The sequence below is a fragment of the Columba livia genome, chromosome 1, assembly GCF_036013475.1.
Source record: "Columba livia isolate bColLiv1 breed racing homer chromosome 1, bColLiv1.pat.W.v2, whole genome shotgun sequence".
Taxonomy (NCBI): domain Eukaryota; kingdom Metazoa; phylum Chordata; class Aves; order Columbiformes; family Columbidae; genus Columba; species Columba livia.
Window position 1 is genome coordinate 190,986,096 of NC_088602.1, and position 20,512 is coordinate 191,006,607.

Below are 20,512 nucleotides of genomic sequence, written 5' to 3' on the forward strand. Positions count from 1 at the left end.
ATAAGTTATACTTCCCATCCATAGGTCTACAATCTCATTATATTTGCATTGCTCTATCTTGAGCAGCATCTCAAATCACCTAAAGACATGACACTTTTTTGGGACTAAGACATACAGTCTAGCCCTAGATTTTGGTTACTTGTGCTTTAAATCACATGACAAGCATACAAAATTTCCTTCACATTTATGCTTAAAAACAAAAATGATAGGTTTTGAACTGTAATCTCTTCAGTTCTGGGTGTGAGCTGGCAGTGAAAGTCAAAGATTAGTCTTCAGATCCTTGCAAGATAAATTAATGATATATGTGAATGAAACACACTTGTGGCAATAGGCGTTCATGGCACAAATCTGGGAACCAACATGAAAACAAATCATCACCCAGATATCACATGGGGGATAAGCTGTGATATGTAGGAACAGAACAGGGACAAAGCTATTCTTACAAAGTCTACTAAGTGTTGAATACAGACCTTCTGTCTTCTTGTAGTAAAGATTCTTTTCATAGGGATCTACCAGCTGATGAAAAACACAGATGACAGCTCTGTTTCTAGTGGTCAAAAGCACAGGATTCTTGTGACAAACATGCAAATGTAGTAAATCCAGGAAATATGGTTTTAATAGCAAGTACAATTAAACTTAGAACGGAGATGAGAAGTAATAGCAGAAAAGGAAGTTTCTGAAATGACCATCATTTAAGATTAGTGGTCTAAAAAAAATCAGTAGTTTTTGGGTGGAACTAGAAAGGTTTGTGAAATCAGATAAATAATTTGACTATTAAAGGAGGGAGCAATCTGCTATGTATGATCCAGTAGGGTCTTTCTGGAGACACATTCTCCATACCAGCTGTACTCTGTCACTTATGCTATGTAATAGTTCTAATTATGTGCAGGAAACTCAAAGCACATTTTCTCTTAGAAGTGTCTGGATGTTCATGAATACTTTAGAACTCCAGCCTGATGCAGATTTGGAAGGGTTTCTTTCTTAAAGTCATAACCCAAATAAACATGTAAATAATATTTCTAAAGAAAATGCCAATGTAATCTGCTTGAATTAACATTTCTTTTGTGAAACTAGATGAATCTTTGCTAATAAATAAATCAATCATCTTTTTTTTAAGTTATGTTCCAGAATTGTAAATCATGTAGTGTAGCAAAGGACTCCATTACCTTTCAGTATGTTCTGCTAAAAATCCATACCTATCTACATACAATTTTGCAGTTTTAGTTTTCTGTATGTTTGTCATTATAGAATATTATAGAATATAATAGAATATTCTTTGGAAGCAAGACACTCAACTGTAGAAAAGCTACCAGATGGAAATTACACAAGGATAGGATATGTTAAGTATCATGCACTATCAGCGTGATTCCCAGCGAGTCCCGATCCCTTCAGCCCCGGCAGCCATTGCGAGAGAGCGGCTGACGTGGCGGGGGGTGTTCCCACGGTGACGGTGACCACACCCCCTCCTCTTGCCTTGAAAAAGCCTTTGGGAGGGCAGCAACTAGTCGCTGCCCAACAGGTGCAAGGGAGGAGCAACCAGCTTGTGTAGCGGGTGAGTCCCACCCACACTGTGCTGCAGCAGCAGGTGTGGTAGCTTGTGTAGCAGGGTGCAGAGAGCACTTGTCGCTTGTCAGCCCTTCTAACTTATTGCCAGCATCCCAGAGTGCTGACGACCGTGGTCGCCTCCAGGAGGAGAGCTTGTCTCAAACAGACTGTGGCTACACAGACTGAGGAGGTTCTGTCCCGAACGGTGGCTGTTCAGGTCTCTGGCTGCAGGGAGTGCCAGAGCCTGCTGCTGCCAGGGGAGGGAGGCCAGCACTCCACCTGTGTGAGGTGTGAGCAGGTGCAAGACCTGCTCGACATGGTTGTGAAACTTATGGAGGAGGTTGAGATGCTGAGGACCATCAGGGAGTGTGAAAGGGAGATCGACTGGTGGAGTAACACCCTGACGTGCCAGTCGGAAAGGTCCCAGGGAGGTACCCCCCAAAAGGAGATGGACCTCCTGCCCTCTCGGACAGAGGCGGAAGTCCTGAGACAGCCCCACCCTTGTCGCTGTCGGGCAGAGGTAGGGGACCTAAAAGACGACGAGGGTTGGAAGTGTATTCCGGTTCGGCGTCACGGGCAGCCCCCCCCCCACTCTGCCTGCTTTGTCTCCCCAGGTGCCCCTCCGTAATAGGTTTGAGGCCCTGGATCTTGAAGAAGAGGTAGGTGAGGAGGTGGTGCCAAACCTGCCTACAAGATCACATAGGAAGAGGCAGTTGACTTCACAACTTAAGACTGCCTCTGATAAGAAAGAAAGAAGGGTGATTGTAATAGGAAATTCCCTTCTGAAAGGAACAGAGGGCCCAATATGCAGGGTTGACCCTCATCTTAGGGAAGTTTGTAGTCTACCTGGAGCCCGGATCAAGGATATTGCTAGAGAGCTCCCCAAACTGGTGCACCCGACAGACTACTACCCGCTGCTGGTCTTCCAGACAGATGGGGAGGAAGCTGCTTCCCGTAGTCTGAGGGGAATGAAGAATGATTTCAAGGTCTTGGGAAGGATGGTGAAAGACTCAGGGGCTCAAGTGATCTTCTCTTCACTCCTTCCATCTTCAAGGGACGATGTGGGATGGAATAGGAAAATTCAGTCTCTTAATGGTTGGCTCCAAGATTGGTGCTACAGGCAGGGCTTTGAATTTTTTGATAATGGTTGGTTTTATAAGACACCAGTCTGGACAGTGTCACGCGGGAAAGGTGACAAAAGGATGCTGGGGCAAAAGGATGCTGGGGCAGGAATTAGCTGGGCTCATTTGGAGACCTTTAAACTAGGCTCGAAGGGGGATGGGGTTGTAGCTGGGCTTGTCCCGGTGGGGCAGCATTCTAAAACTGATGAGGACTGGGTGGCCTCCTATGCCCCTAGGGAGAAATTGGTGTGCTCTGCTTGCTCCCTGAAATGCCTGTACACCAATGCGCGCAGCATGGGGAATAAGCAGGAGGAGTTAGAATCCTATGTTCGGTCGGGAGATTATGATCTGGTGGCAATTACGGAAACATGGTGGGACAGTTCACATGACTGGAATGTGGTCATGGATGGCTATGCCCTTTTCAGGAAAGACAGGCCAGCCAGGCGTGGTGGTGGAGTTGCTCTCTATGTGAGAGAGCAACTACAATGTACTAAATTCTGCCCAGGAGTGGATGACGAGCGAGTTGAGAGTGTATGGGTCAGGATCAAGGGACAGGCTGGCAGGGGTGACACTGTTGTGGGTGTCTGTTACAGGCCACCAGATCAGGCTGAGGAAGTTGATGAGGCCTTCTATGGGCAGCTGAAAGTGGCCTCACAGTCACAGGCCCTGGTTGTTGTGGGTGATTTTAACTTTCCTGATGTTTGCTGGAAGGACCATTCAGCCAGCCAGCCACAGTCCAGGAGGTTCCTCCAGTGCATTGATGATAACTTCCTCATGCAGATGGTGGAGGAGCCGACTAGGAGAGGTGCACTGCTGGATCTCATCCTCACTAACAAGGAGGGTCTGGTTGAAGCAGTAAAGGTTGAGGGCTGCCTGGGTTGCAGTGACCACGAGATGGTGGAGTTCAGCATCTTGGGTGGCAGGAACAGAATAGCAAGTAGAATTGCAACCCTGGACTTTAGCAGGGCTAACTTTGGCCTTTTCAAGCAATTGCTGGGGGAAATCCCATGGGCAAGACTGCTTGAAGGAAAAGGGGCCCAAGATAGCTGGATTGCATTCAGAGATTGCTTCTTCCACGCTCAGGATCAGAGCATCCCCACACGAAGGAAGTCAAGGAAGGGAGCCAGGAGGCCTGCGTGGTTGAATAGGGATCTGTTGGGTATGCTCAAGCAGAAGAGGAGAGTTTACAGGTCATGGAAGCAGGGGCTGGTCACTTGGGAAGAATATAAGGCTGCTGTTAGAGGATGTAGGAAGGCAGCTAGGATAGCCAAGGCCTCCTTAGAATTACAGCTGGAGGGAGAGGTCAAGGACAGCAAAAAGAACTTTTTCAAATACATAGCAGATAAAACTAACACCAGAGGCAATGTAGGCCCACTCATGAACGGGGTGGGTGCCCTGGTGGCAGAAGATGCAGAGAAGGCAGAATTACTGAATGCCTTCTTTGTCTCTGTCTACTCTGCTGGAGGCTGTCCTGGGGAGCCCTGTACCCCTGAGACCCCGGATGAAGCCAGGTCAATGGAGGAGTTTGCTTTAGTTGATGAGGACTGGGTTAGGGAGCAATTAAATAGTCTGGACATCCATAAATCCATGGGTCCAGATGGGATGCATCCGCGGGTGCTGAGGGAGCTGGCTGAAGTCATTGCTGGACCGCTCTCCATCATCTTTGCCAAGTCTTGGGAAACGGGGGAGGTGCCTGAGGATTGGAGGAAAGCAAATGTAACTCCAGTCTTCAAAAAGGGTGAGAAGGAGGACCTGGGTAATTATAGACCAGTCAGCCTCACCTCTGTCCCTGGGAAACTAATGGAACAGCTAATCCTTGGTGCCATCTCAAGGCATATCAAGGATAAGAGGGTTATTAGGGGCAGTCAGCATGGCTTTACCAAGGGTAAGTCGTGCTTGACCAACCTCATAGCCTTTTATGAGAATGTAACAAGGTGGATGGATGATGGCAGAGCAGTGGATGCGGTCTACCTTGACTTCAGTAAAGCCTTTGACACAGTCTCCCACAGCATCCTCACAGCTAAGTTGAGGAGGTGTGGTCTAGACAATAGAGTAGTGAGGTGGGTTGCAAACTGGCTTAAGGAGAGAAGCCGGAGAGTGGTAGTCAATGGTGCGGAGTCTAGTTGGAGGCCAGTATCTAGTGGAGTGCCTCAGGGGTCAGTACTGGGGCCAATATTATTCAATATATTCATTAACGATTTAGACGAGGGAATAGAGTGTACTATCAGCAAGTTTGCTGATGACACTAAGCTGGGAGGGGTGGCTGACACGCCAGAAGGCTGTGCTGCCATCCAGCGGGACCTGGACAGGCTGGAGAGTTGGGCGGGGAATAACCTAATGAAATTTAACAAGGGAAAGTGTAGAGTCCTGCATCTGGGCAGGAACAACCCCAGGTTCCAGTATAGGTTGGGAAATTACATATTAGAGAGCAGTGTAGCGGAAAGGGACCTGGGGGTCCTGGTGGACAACAGGATGACCATGAGCCAGCACTGTGCCCTTGTGGCCAGGAAGGCCAATGGCATCCTGGGGTGTATTACAAGGGAGATGGTTAGTAGATCGAGAGAGGTTCTCCTTCTCCTCTACTCCGCCCTGGTGAGACCACATCTGGAATATTGTGTCCAGTTCTGGGCCCCTCAGTTCAAGAAGGACAGGGAACTGCTGGAGAGGGTCCAGTGTAGGGTCAACGAAGATGATTAAGGGAGTGGAGCATCTCCCTTATGAAGAAAGGCTGAGGGAGCTGGGTCTCTTTAGTTTGGAGAAGAGGAGACTAAGGGGGGACCTCATTAATGTTTATAAATATATAAAGGGTGAGTGCCATGAGGATGGAGCCAGGCTCTTCTCGGTGGCAAACAATGATAGGACAAGGGGTAATGGGATCAAGCTGGAACACAAGAGTTTCCGCTTAAATTTGAGAAAAAACTTCTTCTCAGTAAGGGTGACAGACACTGGAACAGGCTGCCCAGGGAGGTTGTGGAGTCTCCTTCTCTGGAGACATTCAAAACCCGCCTGGACATGTTCCTGTGCGACCTCATCTAGGCGTTCCTGCTCCAGCAGGGGGATTGGACTAGATGATCTTTTGAGGTCCCTTCCAATCCCTAGCATACTGTGATACTGTGAACTGCTGAATATTGAAGAAAGCTATGATGGCGCAGTATAAATCACTAATAAATGTGATAATGATTAGATCTATAAGGCTAGAAAATGGTGGGATGATTACTATGATACAAAAAATCTATAATATGCAACTGATACACTTTCTGTCTTTTGTACTAATTGCCTTCATAGAGCTTCACAACCTGTTTCCTGTGAACTTGAACACAAGCAAAGCAACAGGAATATCATTTGGATCCACAAGGAGAAACAAGAGTATAGGACATTTCATGGAGGCTTCTACACGTAGTTACATTTGATGTGCCACATTGATGTGCTAGAGATCACTGTACTTCTTGTGGATTTTCTTGTTGTCATTATTCATAGGTTGCAAATGTGCTGAAACTGAACAAATACTGAAAACAACTGTATTGTGTGAAGATTTTCTAAGGTGAGGTCTCTAAGTGAAATACTGTATTGTTTTTAACTAGGCAAACTGCTAAGCAGTATAATCAATCTATATGCCCAAACCTGCAGGGGAATAAAGTAAGATCCAACAATAGATCCAAGAGGGTTTTCAAATTTTCAGAGTGTCTCAGCTGGAAGCCCACCCAAGTAATAGAGAAAATCAGTTATATCTTTTTTTTTATTCAAACATTCACACTATTTCATGTTGTACTGTTTTTGATTTAAAAAGTCTACTCATGGAGTTTAAATGGTTATAGATCTATGGAGTTTTAAATTGGAAAATTAACCTCTCTGCAGGTGACAATGGGTCGGGCTGCATATAAAGTATATGCAGCTGACAGACACATATAGTTCACAACATCAGCATGGACTGAAATTTTCTTCATTTTTTTATCAAGACATTGTAAATATCTTGTGTGAATTAGAACAAAACAAGCCAGGGACTAAAAAATATCCAGCTACTCTCTTATATCAGTAACATAGAATTGTTTTTGGTTCTGTTTTACTGAGAAATGTACCATTCCAGCTGTCACCAAACAAGTGCCTTCACCTCTTGGGTGCAATTTCTGATACTTACAAAATATTGTTGTTGGAGCCTCACTGTCGCCTACTAAACCCACTGTGCCAAATTGTCATCTCTTTGTTCTGTGATGTTAAGTGTCATGAGGTGTCTAGCTCAGGACAATTCTCTGTACAGAGGACAAGAACTTTTGATCTGACCCAGATTTCTTCCTGACTACACAAACAAAAGCTCTTCTCCTGTATCCTCCAGCTCAAATAAGGGGAGTTTAAGCACAGCCCCAGAGACCTCAGCTGGACAAAACGTCTATGTAGTGGGCCTCATGTGACCTTTTTCTGCACAAAGTATGTCTCACCACAGTGAATCAAGAGGATTAGCTTGTTCTTCCATGTGTGGTGTGACAAAGAGAACCTTTTAGCCTCAAAAAAAATTAGTGATGAGAGAAACTTGTGTCAGCAAAACCAAGTGAAAACAAAACTGCATTCTTCTCAATGCAGACACAACAGTGAGGACAGAACAACAAATTTCACTTCAACCTTGACCTTGTTCATTAGTGCTGACCTGAACGTCAAAACCAGTTGCAGTCTTTCAGTGTGAGGACCAGGGCAAAATAAAATATGCTAAAAATATAGACTTTCTATATTTGCTCATAAAAAGTGCCAATAAAGACACTTGAATTCTGGGGAGGTTCCCACAGTAGGAAATAGGTTAGTTCTGGTTCCTGGCCTGCAAGGGTACCCTGTCACCTGTCTAAGTGGTGCAATCACCTTGGGGACAGGGAAGCTGACGATTATGTTTGAGCAGATATGGTAGCTACAAAAGTGCAGAAAAAAACAAAAAGATTTTTTCAGGGTGGTGAACCAAGCAAGGTACATCCAAGGGTCCCGTGGATGGTGGCCCGTGGCCTGTCACCCTCCTGAATCATGCAGCAAATCTATCAATGCTTCCATCATCTAATTACTACAAGGTAACTCTTAAAACTATACATACAGATAATTCATTCTTTTGCAGAGTCATTGTTTTACTTAGTCCAATGATTTACATATATTTAGCCATTTATTAAGCAGATAAAGAAACCAATAAGGTAAGAAAAAGGGGCTCATTTCAGGCAGTACAATGAATCTCCTTGGAGTTATAAATAAGGAAAGATGACAAATCTATTGTGAAGGTCTATTTTTCTGCCCTTCTCCAGTAGATCAGCTGTCAGCTGGTCTGCTGTCTGTGCTATGTTTTTAAACTGACACATACAGGGAACAAGTGTATATGTTTAGGTATGTCTTCTCTAATAAGCCCCTTAAAAAAAGAGGCTGTAGCTCACAGAAACTTGTAAACTGAAAAACAGGGCTGATGGGAACAGAACAGAGATGATGTGGACAGCAGTGAAGACCAAAATAAGAGCGGAGAACATCAAGTATAGACATTCCTATCTTGCACCATGTGTTCTGTTATCTCTTGTTCAGTCTTAGTCCTGGCACCAAAGGCCAGTGTTTGCGGGAGAGTAAGAGAAGTGGCAGCAGGTGGTGTGCTCCAGACAACATGTGTTGGAAATTGCCTAAATGAAGCTCTCAGTTTGCTGTTGGGTTTCAATCCCCTAGTTTAGAAGTGGACAGCAAGCACGTAAGTTGAAGAATGTCAGTGTAAAAGAAATTATGCTGGTTATGGACAACAATTTAGCATTATAAATAGCAAACAAACAAACAAACAACAAAAACCAAATAAAACTCAAAGTATTTGGGAAGAATTTCCTTTGCCTTTCTTTGTCCAACATGTTGGCATTGTGCACTAAACTGAAGAGTGACAAAACAAGAAGTTTATGACATTTAAAATGCTTTATTTGTTTGCTTTCTTTTTTCTTTTTTTCTTCTTTTTTTCCACCTCCTTAGAGAATAATAGAACATAGCACTATCCTTGGAAGACAACTACTCCTCTATAACCTAGATTACTATTCAGTCTGCAAAGCCTGCTTTTCTTTCCCTATTGACCCACAGTGAATTGTATGCCGGATACAAAGCTGGTACTTGTAAGTCAATGCAGTAGTTGGGAATTTTCTGGTGAAAGTCATTTTTATTCAGCAGGCATACAGAACAGGACAGTAATGCCTATTATTTAAAAGCATTTTTATTTGTTTACATGAGGATTTTTGGAGTCATGGTTGGAAGAAAGTGGCAAACTTCATTCACTAGAACAGGTTAGACCTCATGACTTTGTATATAGGCCTAGACCTTGCCTGTTATTTGACTGTGTATTCTGAAGTAAGTGAGGTTGAATCCTCCTTTTTCCAACTCTGAAGGTCTTTATGCATTTTGATATTGAAGATGAATTTTTTTTTGTAATATTAATGTCAATTTGGCTTTTGAACTCCCACAAAGTTAATGTAATAAATTTGTTTAGAGGGAAACTTAGCTGTAACACAGATGATCAAATCTAATGCTTTGTGAACTTTTACTTTGAAAGATTATTAATGTAGTTTGCTTAGAAAGTAAAGAGAATGTGAATTCTCAAGAAAGGATGTTTCAGTTTGCTGAATTTGGAAACATTTTATTAAAAATAGAGATTTTAAACCTGTGTCTACATTAACAAGTAGTGCAGACCAATAGGAGCAGATGTACAGAATGAAACATTGGTGAGGAGTTATTGTTACAAATATACACTTAATGTATTTTTTTAACTTCAAGTTCAATCTAGTCTGCTCCATTGGACTGAATATCCACTGGTGACAAGGGGGCCTTCAGTACATTCCAGGATCATGCATTCTAGCTTAATGTTGTCCAGAAGATTCCAGCTCAAGCTCTGAGGGACAGAGAGCTCTGGTATATGATCAGTGTCCAGGTGACTGGAAAATTTCTTTTAGAAGTGCACTCCTTGCCTGAACTGAAACACTTCTGTTGATGCACCCTAAGCTACCTTTTAGGTTAGGTTAACCTGGCCTAGATTACCAACTGCAGAACCTGAAGCAATTCTGAGGTCAGTATCAGAGCATGGAATACTCAGTTTAATTATCACCATTTCTCAGATGTGATATTTTAAGTACTAAAACACAGTAATGGTGGCATTTGCAACTTGTTTTTTTTTTTTCCCCTCTGAGCATATGATGACTTTATGGGTGCATACTATTTACTTACGTGGAACCTCAGTAGAAAAACGCACTTTGAAGAAGGATTTTATCCAAGATAAAGGCTATGTAAATTAGTAGATTTTCTCAGCCATGTATTATATATTTTATATGTGCCATCCTGATTTTTGTGTAGATAGGGTCATGATTAAAAATATCTAGTCAAAGGTATTGTAAATTTTACAATTAAAACAAAATAGAGAAGTAATGTGAACTTAGATTAACATTAGAACAAATTTAGAAAAGGAAAATTCAGAGGTAAGGCTACCTTCGAACCTTAATTTTGCCCTGCATTAGCAAGTCTCTGTATCATCTTTCTTATTTATACTTGCAAATGCAAATTGTCCCTTAAAATAGAGGAAAGGAGAAAGTACTTTTTTTCAGGTTTCTTCCAGCTCTATGTGGTTTGGTTTAGCTGCATAAGTTTCTTCCGAGAACTTAACATTCAGTGTTCATTGTAATAAAATTAATGAGCTTTAAAGAAGTTGAATCACTGAGGCTTTTTATAGGGTCTTAGATATCAACTTCCAGTTTCTATAGGAGTACATGTTTGGCCTTTAATTCCACTGAGAGATGCATAGGATATAGTTTTTTGCAATATTCTCAAAAACCAAACAAACCAAACCCATCCAAACACAATATGACAGATTATTGTGATTTTAATAGAGAGAACAGTTTTACTATTGAGCTCTCCACAATGCCCAGACAGTGGACTTGGCTTCATATGTATGTAAGCCCGAATCAAGGATAGTTTTCACAAAGAACTATATGTGGTCCATACGGATACCATATGCATGTTTCTTGTGCCCATACAATGATCAGCTACCATAAGATAACGTTCATTCAGGTCCCTCTGGAGTACATGAAATGTTGACAAAGGGAACAGCACGTGCTGAACGTTAATTGACACCAGACAAACTCATTATTCTCTGAAAGATGCTGTTCATCAATAGGGAACCATCTGCATTGTATTTACATAAGTAACTATTGATTTCTCTCTTATTACTGTGCTGGACCCTTGACACAATAGAAAGGCATTCCTAATACAAACACTTTGATTACACATCTGGTTGAACAAACCAGGCAGTAAAGATGTATGACTTTGAGTCCAAGAATAATTTCATTCTCTGATGGTCAAAGGAGTTTGTCAAAAATAGTATGGAAAGATATGTAGTAAAATATAACAATTTTTGCTTCGTTGAACTGAGAAGTATTTCTAGGTCAGAAACTTGTCTCTGGTTGTGACAACTAGGGGATATACAATGAAAGAATATAAGAACAAGGTAGTTTCTCTCCCACCTTCTGATGTTTGGAAGCTCAGAGGCTTCTTTAGTGAAGGATGGCATCCCAGTCGCATCTCCATTTAGTAAAGGATGGCATTCAGTTTCTTCTTTCCCTCTATTGTTGGTATTCACAGGCACCCCAAACTCACTCCCCACCTTATCTTGATAACTGATGAAGTATCACAGCTTTTCCTCATGCAGGTGAATCTTCGCTTAGTCTTCCCTGGCATCACAAACCCAGATACCTAACTCTACAGCTCCTCTCAGGATGGCAGTGTAGGTGACGATATCTCTGATGGTTTGATAGTAAAGAATTCTTCATGATACCAAAACTGAGCTTAATTTCGTTTTCATCTGCAAAGAATAAAAATCCTTTCATAGTAGATTTCAAAATGTAACTGACTATTTTTGAGGTTTTATAATTAATTATTAGTGAGAAGAGAATTTATCACCACATTTTTGGGAATACAAAATGCTCCTTTTGTACTGGGCTTAGTATATATGATTTCTATTTTAATTTCATACCAGACATGATGAAGATCACATAGGAAGTTCACATCAACATCTAATGATATCTTAGTTTATTAGACAGTTGGAGTCTGAATTAACAAGAAAATTCTTACTAATGAAAAATTACTCCACAGTTGCTTGACAGTTTTTTTTTCTTTCAAATAAATTCTGTATGTATGTATGTGTGTATGTATGTATGTACGTTCAATTCCTTTTGGTTAGTGAAAACAATTACTGAGTTCACTTTACTTTTTAAAAAAGTGGAACCCTGTACAATTCATTGTTCTGTGTGAATTTTGCAAAATATCCAGTGGTTCTGGAAGAGAAAAAAAAATCTAAATGCCTTTCAGAATCTTTGCTTTAATTGTCCTGGTGCTGAAATTTTCTGGAGTAGGTGGACTGGGGAAAAGTGAAAAGCATTGCTTACTGTGACTGTACAGAGCTGAGTAAATTAATTAGATACTTACAAATATTGCAGATGTAATGATGAGCTGCATGGCAAAGTCCACACTGTAAAAAGTGTGTCTTAATTAGCAGTGCAGTTACACTAAATACACGTGATGGGCTTGGCGTACTTACATTTGCTTTCTGCTAGAAGAAGTGGCTTGTCACCTGCTACCAGTGACTTCATCATGAGTGGAACCCTTTTCTCCTGGGTTGCTATGACCTGGGTCAGATGTCTTATGTGGTTCTTATTGGGCAGCTGCACAATGAATTTTGCTGAACCAAAGAAAGAGAGAAAGGAGCACAGGAGGTAGAGCTCCTGTCCTTTACAGTGCTATATTGCATTGGTCTATGGTGACTGTGGCACTTCAGCTTCACTCTAGATCCTCGTTGCACTGGAAATCTCTAATACTTGAGTTACTAAAAAAATAACACCGATGGTATAACATTTCTATACAGCTTAATAGGAAAAGAAGTAGTTTAACACTATTTCACCTAATTCAGGATGCTAATACAAAATACTAACACAACAATTTTCAAAGTTCAGATAGATCCTGTTGAAATAAAACTAATGCAAGGTGGTCTTGGGAACTGCCTTTAGGTGTTACACATATATACCTTAGAGTCATGACATAATGTTAGTAAAATATTGTATCTTGTCTCCAGTCTTTCTACTGACATCATGGAAAGAAGTATTCTGTCCTGGACTTGCAGGAAGAATGACAATATTTAGGATATGTTCTTTAATGAGGTCATAACTTTGCCAGTCTAACACCCCTGGGCATCACCTCCCAATGTTGCTTAGAATATAGGTCTTTGTTTCTGTCTTGCACATTTTCACCTCCTGCAGGAGGGGGTTGGGCAGCTGTCATTCTTCACCACTCCAAACCCAATTTCAGTTCTTTATTTTGACCCCTACAGTCTTCCCATCTATACAGGTTAAGAGGTGAGAAAAAGAAGATCATTATTTCATTTTTCTGTGTGAAAGGGGAAGAGTTGCTGCATACAGTTGTCTTTGTCTGCATATGAATGAGTCGCTGGAAAGAACTGTTACTTTAAACCAAAGTTACCTGGTTTAATGCATGTAATTGAACAATGAATATAGCCTGTCAATGGGAATCAAGCTATTAAAAAATGCAGGATTTTCTTACTCAGGTTGAATTACAGTTGGTAATTGCTGTTGCTCTCCGTTACTTCTCTTGATGCTGTTAAAACTACCTTTGACAAGAATGTTTGATTAGAATTTTTTTGGCACAATTTTTAATTAAGTCTATGAATCAGAACACTAAAGACTTAAAATTATCCTTATAGATTTCTTTTCCCGTTCATCTGCTCTTCAGAAAAATTCAATGCAAGTCATAATGTCTAATCCTAGAGAAATGGAAGGGTCTAATTTCTCTTAGATGAGACTAGAAAGTAAACATCATCTTGTTTAAAGTTCGAAGAGGTTTTTTGTCTTTCTTAATGCATCCTATTAAAGTAAGTGGTCTTCAAAAGGCTCAGTGTTGGAATACAAGCAGGAAAAATATTTTTGTGGCTATACCTACATACTCTTGCTTTGAAAATTTTTGGCTAGTGCACATGTTTCTGTCCATGTAATGGAAATATAGGATGAGCAGTGAGAAACATTTATTTGTGGGAAAGAAGGAAATAAAATTTACTTATGCATTTTGAATCTGGGGGTCAGAAGCCTTGGAGGTCTTTTGCAAACAAGGATGTTGTCAGTGATAGTGTCTGGTTTTGCTTCAACAGGGAGAGGTTGCATCCCTGACTCCTTCTTGTGTTTATGTTACAAAGTGAAACTGGGTTTGCAGTAAAATATTATTGTAGTTTGACTGTTACATGCTTAAGACTGTAGGTTTTAATAATGTCTCTTTTCTCTTTGAAACTTAGAGTATAAAACCACAGAATAGACAAACTGATCAAAATGTGCATTCTGATCCCAATATGTCAAATTTTGTCCTGAAGTTCATGTAAACTCTAACAACTAAGTTTGGAGAATATAATTGGGATTTTTTAAAACAGGACTTTCTTATACAGAAGAATATAAATTCAGACTTGACAAAATGTTCTGTATTTATAACATTAAGTGAGAAATCAGTGTGGAAAAGTTCTATAAATTATGAGAAAATATGTACCACTAAATTACAAGTTTAATTGGATTCCTAAAGTAAAACTCTTCAGTTAATTGAAAACTTGATAAACTGTGCCTTTTAACAAAACAACTTTGATTTTCATGAGAAAATGTTATTTATAGAACTCAAATAATTGAATCATGATGTTGTATTGTTTAGATATTCAATAAAATAAATCCTGATGGGTATGAGCAATAAGATCAGCAGTGTCATTTGAAAATATATTTCAGGCACATAGGTGCTGGTCATCTCTGATAGCCTTCACTGAGGTATGCCAAATCAAGAGATACTGTCCCTCTGGCATTTCATCATGAGTATCAGTTGTAAAGGTGTTTAATGAATAGATTACAAAAGTAGTGTGTGCATGTACAAAATTCACATATTAATTTTATTAACAATGGATCAGTGTAATAAGCACATAGCCGAGGTAACACTAATTTTGCATTGAAGCTCAAAGCTTATATTAGAGAACATCAACGGCCTGAGAAATTGTAAATGATAGCTTTCAAACATGCTTGGTTTGTATGCATCAACAGTGGTGGTTGAACAAACTGCTCAGAAAAGAGTGTGTTGCCCTTCCTGCCTGCATGTGAAGTCCCATGCTGGGTAAGTTGATTCTTTATCAGGAAGCAATGGCATGCTGCTGTCTTCTAATGCTGCTGACATTTAAGACCCAGACTGCTGTGCCCTTCCTAAAAGTAGAGAAAGAGAATTTTTGCCACACTGCTTCCTCTTTCAAGGACATATGATTTGCAGCAACTTCCTTCTCCTAGCTTCTCCGAATAGGTAGAATGAAGGACTTTATTCCACACTGGGAAGAACCAGCATACCTTACTCTGAACCTGTTCTGGATTTAAATTAAAAATAATAATTAAAAAAAAAGACAACAAAAACATGCTTTAATTTTATTAGTTTTTTTATCACTTATTGTAGTGCTACAGAGAACTTAGAGGCAAAGAGAAAGTCCAGCGCATGTACCTCCTCATAACGTACCACAGGACAGGCTTAGCTGCACCATTGTTCTGTTGCCCTGGAATAGCTCTTGTGAGTTCTGTGACCTGAACAGTAAGGCTACTCACAGTCTTTCAAGTTGTTTAAGGGCCTCTGTCCTCCTAAAAATTACCATAAGCTATGTTTTCCTGTTTGGTTTTTGCAAGAGGCCAGAGAACAGTCTTTTATCATGCACGTCCTGCCTTGTCCTTACTGAACCTTGGGAGCTGTGAAGTTTTCAAATAAAGGGTGTTTCATCTGTGCAGCCTACATAGTAGTGGAGATTAAAGACCTGAAGCACAGTTTGAGCTACATATCTTCTACATCTGACGCTTTAGAACAGAGATGCTAATATTAATACAAGTTAGGCCTGAGGCCCAAAACCTTTGTGAAGACTTTTTTTTTTTCTTTTGCAAAGTGAAAAAGCAACAAGGTAAAGCTGTTGCTTTCTTTTTGTGGAGAAAATAGCAGACAAGCATGGCTGGTATACTCTTTTTCTCCAGCAGTATCTGTCTTCACACAGTATCTTAGCCATGCTTATGTCACTCCTCTCCTTTGCAGTACTGCTCCCCTTTTTCTCATAGGATTCTTCACGTTCTCTCTCCCTTTCTCACTGCAAATACAACTCCTGCTTTCTCCTTTTCTGATGCAATAGCACTCATTCAGTTTCACCTCCCACCATCTAATGTGTAACTGCTGAAACTGCCACTGTCCCAGGAAACCACGCATTTTGCCAGGCCAACTGTACTTAGATCTATGTGTTGCCTATTAGAGGGTTTTGTGAGTGGGACACTGTGCTGATTCTCAGGCTGGGGCAGGTCATAGAGTGCTCAGTGCCTCTCAGGTGCTGCAGAGACAAATACATTGCTCTAAAAATTCATGCATAGGCAACTTGCACAGACAACTTACGTAGATGTGTACTAGACTGAAGGGGGTCTGATGTACAGATATGTAAAGGACTGAAAGGTAAGGTACCAAGTCCTTTGTTCAAAAAAGGGAAATGAATAAGATGGGTGGAACTGTGCATGTATGGAGACAGTCTTCTCTCAAATGAGGAGTCAGACACAAATTGGGAGTAAGGTACAAGCTCTCAGGGCTGTCCGCTGCCAAAGGACAACTGTCAAACTTTGAAATTTTTTTGGCCATTGAGCATCCTCACTCACTTTTGATTGAGGATGGCATGTTCAGTTTTGCAGAATATTTACTATCAGCGCTGTCTTGCAATGAGTTTGCAAACAACTTAGAAAGTGACCATACCTGCTGTCCTGTGTGCTTTTCCACTTGCTGCATCCCATATTAGTAATAGAATGCACAAAAATTATAACTGTAATTTCTTAAAAATTAATTATTTTGAAATTTAAAGCAGATAAAATTGTTAAATTGTTAACATTCCTGAACATCTCTAGGATTTTTTTTTTGAGAGTGAATGTTTTCGTTTTGCACCAAAGTCTTTGAATTTTTCAAGGTGAAAATGTTAAGTCAAACAAAAGTAGTACTGAAACTGCAGTTTAAGGGCTGCAGTATTCCAGGCAAGACAAGTTGTATACGTACATACACACACTCACACAAACTAATGACTTTGCTTTTCTTGCCTGTCAAATGTAGAGGTATTGCATGACTTAAAGTGTGGGTCTGATCTGGCTGTAGGGACATTCTCTCCATGTGTTACTGCCTTTGCTGCATTTAGAGCAGAGACTCTTGGAAAATGTATATGTATTAAAAATTTGCAGGCAGTTAATTCTCCTTTAGATTGTTTCTCTTCCTTAGATGGGGTCATTTTTCTGGGGTCTCTGCAAAAGACATCACTATTGATTTTGATGAAGACTAAGAATGCGCTTCCTACCAATAAAAGAGTAAGTAGGTGTCCAGCTGGGTGTCTGGCTTCTTGAGCTTCAGGCTGGATATTTAACTTAATTTTACTGTGTGATTAAGATTATCATAGGGGTTAGAGAATTGCAGGATTCACTTTTCAGTCCAGCTAAACACAATTCATGAAACAGAAATCATACTAAAAATAGTGTTGTTTTTATTTTTTTTCAGAAGGAGTAGAAATAGAATTATCTTACCCTCTGCTCCCATTCTTACACAATAGAACAGTTTGTATGGTAATTCTCTTCTACCAAAAAAAGAACTGACCTGTGACTTACCGCACATTAAGGGTTGCTTAGGAACTTTGCTCCAGTCACATCTGAATAATGTAATACTGTTTCTTATTCTAAACCTAAAGCCATTTGAAGGCCAGTTTGCTGATCATTAGCTGCTGCAATGAGCTCCATGGACCTGATTACGAGATACTGAACTTTTACCAGTCAGAAACAAACATAACTCAGCATTCTTACAATGGTTTCAGAGAATATTGAAAGAGCTTTCTTGCAAAAGTTTACTTTCTTTGCTTTGTTTGAGGAGAATGGAGAATAAAATATTTTAGATGGTACCATTCAGACAAGTACTGAGGAGAAATCACTAGAGTGATTTCCTCTGTATGGAAACTGATGAATATTTCAGCCTAAAATACGCTATACGAAAGTATATACCTCTTGATACCAAATAACCTGGTACATAAGCTCTGTAAAACTGTTGCTTTTTGGAAGAGCAGTCATTTGGTGGGCAGATGGAATTGGCAGTTACCCATAAAAGTGCCTCCCTTGTGTCTGCCAGCAAGGTAAAATCTAATACATTGCAATATGACGAAGTATATACGTCCATAATGCGGAGTGTCAGCTCAAAAAAGATAAGATGGACTTTTCCAATACTTACTTGAACTTAGGTGCGTGATCTGAATAAGAATATTGCTTCAAAAGGAGCCTGTGTGTACAATGTTATTCTCAAAATTATGTTCATAGACAAAATGAAGCACACCTATGGATAAAGCAACAATTTGTTAGTACAAATTAAATCATAGCAGTCTAATTAAAGAATAATTATTAGTCTAGATGTAACTATTACCAAAAGAAACAGGGAATAAAAATGCAATTAAAATTTTTATATACATTCTTAGTTTCTACCCCTTCTCCTGGTGTTATGCTCATGATTTCCTACCTCCTTTGGTCCTACGGTTGCAGATCCTTCACTGAAAAAAACATGATATTGTCATTAGTGGTTTCTTCTTTCCCACTCTACAGTCTATTTGGAGTAATTTTAAATGTTTGCTAGCATGCTTTTACGTATTTACTCTTCACTGGTCTGCAATTGTGTTACACCTGACTTTATATGGTGCCATTTATGTTAAATACGATATGTTTGTTCTCTTTGTTAATTGCAAAACCAATTTTGTCCATCTCAGGGTTTAAATTTCTGTAACTGTTGACTGGGAAATATGGTATAATCATGAGCTTTCCAGGATCAAGCTGGTGTCTTACATCTCATTATCTTGTCTCCATTTTGCTAGTTAAATTGCTAGGCAATTAACTCACCAGCTTAAAGCAATTTTTTATGTCAGATAAAGCTGAAAAAGTGCTCCCCTGAAATTCTTGGCATGCAGTTACCATTTTAAATCCACTTTTTTCTAACTGGGAAAAAAGTTGGCCATGTTTGAAGTTGTATGGCTTTGAGTTGGTTTCTACTGTTCAGCAATACCAAGAGAGAAAGTGTGTTTGTTGTTACTACATAGTGAAATAGGAAAAAGAAAAACAGCTCATTTTTTCTTTTTTAACAGTTCTTTCCCTATTCTTTTCCCTGTTGCATGAACAAAAATCTGTAACAGTTGCAGAGTGAGAAACAATTTGGGCTCCTCTTTGTGGAGATCTTGCTTAAGCCATTTTGTCTTGGCTTCTTTAATTTGTGGAATATATCCACTTATCTGGGCTTAGATGTCTGCAGAACTACCTGTTCCTTTCATTCACCTCCTCTTTTCTGCAACCATTTTAACATGGCTTAGATTTGAGACTGCTAGACAGCTGTACCAATTATAAAAAAATGACTCAAAAGGTCACCCTAAAAACTATAAAAAATATTTGTTTTTAATCCTGTTTTACAGTAATTTGCAGACTTATTAAATTCTCGTATCCTTTCTGGTTTTGACAATACAAGATAATAATACAGAAAGAGCAAAGGACACTACTGGACAAAACTAGGAATAAATAAATTGCAAATCCTGTCTTGTATCAAAACAATTGATGGTGGTTTTGCTCGATACCTTCTTGCAAGGACGTATCAAATGAGGTTTACCTACGGCTAAGTAGGATCTTTATTTTTCCAAAAAGCAAGCAACCAAACACCAGGAAAGAGGAAGAGAATTAATAGAAAATATAGGAAGGGAGGAGCTCCTGTTTTTCTGCATTTGTAAAGGTGATCGTTAGTTCCCCTTCCTCTTTATATTTATCAGTATGCTTTTGGAGTCAAAAGAAAGTCACACAGTTTATGTGACAAGACATCAAGATCCATTTTAAAGTGGAATATATCTCCATGCCATCCAAACTTTGCAGCCATTCCGAGATGTTTAACTTGTTTCTTATGGAAAAAATACCTAAAGAGTGGCAATTTTGTTAATTATGAAAAGAGTCTGGTGATTTGCACAGAGACACTTATCTGAAGAGAGTTTTGGGTTGCTATCAAAATTGTAATCTCCTTAGACTTAGAAAATCTTAAATCCCAACTCAGTCCTCAGCTTAGATAACCCATATAAATAATTTATTTTACAGCTGGGTAACTTAATACCATAGTTATAAGTTGAAAATGGTCTTGCTCTCCTGCAACTGAAAATCCCAGGATTAAAGAGCAACATGTCTGCTGGTAGGCTAGGGGTTTTGGTATGTCTTTTAAAATGCACTGGTACTGCTTGCTACACAGGCACAGGCAAGAATTCGAATGGAGGAAAATAGATATTGACTCAACTCTTTCTAGCCCATTGGAAATTAAAAAAGCCCTTTCCTTAAGACAGGTAGACTACATAGCAGTGGAGAAGTTTGAGAGAAATTATGTCAGACAGTGCTGTTGAATGAGCCGTTTTGTTTCCATTCTGTGGAGATGATGGAGAGACAGGAGAGTTCTGTTAGATCTCACACCAGAAATGCACATGCAGACACCTGTGCTCCTTGCTAGGCAAAATTGTCACCAATTGTGCTACTTCCTTCAAAGTGTATCGGTATAACATGCTTTACTGCGAATCATCTCTTGTCCATGAGGGCAGTCAGGAAGATTAAAATCCAGTAGTAGTGATAGCCTGTTTAATGGTCATTGCTCAGTGATAAAGAAGGAGCCACAGCGTATCTAAGCCTAGGAGTTGCTGCTAAGGACCTAAGTGAAACAACATGAAGGTGACGTGTACAACTGGCCTTCTACATTTCATTGGGATT

The 20,512-nt window shown here is 40.0% G+C and overlaps 1 long non-coding RNA gene across 3 annotated transcripts in view; it reads left to right on the plus strand.

The window, feature by feature from the left end:
• Window positions 1-1,513: 1,513 nt before the first annotated feature.
• The window catches only part of LOC110364684 (uncharacterized), a 124,461-nt gene continuing 105,462 nt past the window's right edge, over window positions 1,514-20,512 (plus strand). For all 3 annotated transcript variants that reach the window (XR_010469593.1, XR_010469595.1, XR_010469594.1), the window contains exon 1: window positions 1,514-1,552. This is a non-coding gene — a long non-coding RNA (uncharacterized LOC110364684). The remainder of the gene's footprint in view (window positions 1,553-20,512) is intronic.